This window comes from Corylus avellana, chromosome ca3, assembly GCF_901000735.1.
Source record: "Corylus avellana chromosome ca3, CavTom2PMs-1.0".
NCBI lineage: Eukaryota > Viridiplantae > Streptophyta > Magnoliopsida > Fagales > Betulaceae > Corylus > Corylus avellana.
Genome location: NC_081543.1, coordinates 23140049 through 23141240, shown reverse-complemented (window position 1 = coordinate 23141240; position 1192 = coordinate 23140049). Strand labels below are relative to the sequence as shown.

Genomic DNA, 1192 nt, shown 5'->3' with positions numbered 1-1192 from the left:
AGAGAATCCATATTGGCATATTCGAAAAGTCTGTGATCTCTGCAGGACTCAAAATGTTCAGGTTTAACTCCAGAAGAAATCAGGTTAGGCCTCTTCCCTTTTTCTTTAAAAGATAATGCTAAGATATGGTACAATTCTTTGGCCACAGGTTCTATTCATACTTGGGATGAGATGACCACAAAGTTCTTAAAGAAGTTTTTCCTAGCCCACAAGACAAGGCAATTGAGAAGGGAAATTATGACTTTCCAGCAAAGAGATGGAGACCTTTTCTTCGAGGCATGGGAACACTTTAATGAGCTACTTCTCAGATGCCCTCATCACAATATATCTCAAGACGATCAGGTATTGGCATTCTATGAGGGTTTAAATGATCCTAACAAGAGTCTTGTAGATTTAGCTTGTGATAGAATGTTGATGGAGAAAAGCAGCGAGGAAGCCATGGAGCTCTTTGAGACATTGAGTGTGCACTCCCAACAATTCCCATCTAAAGGGAGACAAGGATTCAAAGGAAAAGGCATACACATGAAGAGAGCACCAATGGTGGAATTCAGGCTCAAATGGCTGCCATGGAGAAAGTGCTGGATATGCTCATGAAAGCTATGACTAATCATAGCAGTGCTCCTGTTCAACAAGTTACACAAGTCGAGGTATGTGCCATATGTTCCCATATTGACCACACCACTAAGACTTATCCCATGTTTTCAATTGCAGATCAGGAGTCATCTCTCATCAAGTTGTCCCAACATTATTATAAAGAGGAGCCACCTCCCATCAATTGGCCTCAACAATACCAAGAAGAAGAGTGTCAAAGTCAGTTGATGGAAAATCCCAATGGCCAATACATGGAGGAAGAGTCCACCTACGATCATGAGCAAGCTGTCTCATAGAGGAGTGAAGAGGTGGCTGAAAATCAAGTGGAATAGGGGACAGAGGAGCAAACCGTAGATCCACAAAAGCCACATCAAGAAAAAGAAGAGAGCACTAGGACTTTTTCACCATTAGCTCCTATTCCTGAATTACCAAGAGTCCAAGAGAGAAGTCATCTAGGGTTATGCAATTTGAGGACAACAAGATAGAGAAGCTCCCTGATTTTTCTTCTTACTATATTCCAGTTCATGATTCCCCACCGGATGAGTAACAGTTTGAGAAAGCTCAGAGTGGTCTTCCCCAATCTAGAAACACTCAAAAGCAC

General features: G+C 41.9%; 1 non-coding gene across 1 annotated transcript; it reads right to left on the bottom strand.

The window, feature by feature from the left end:
- Window positions 1–219: 219 nt before the first annotated feature.
- Window positions 220–326, bottom strand: LOC132176774 (small nucleolar RNA R71). The gene has a single exon (XR_009439630.1). It is a non-coding gene; the product is annotated as a small nucleolar RNA R71 (small nucleolar RNA).
- Window positions 327–1192: the final 866 nt, after the last annotated feature.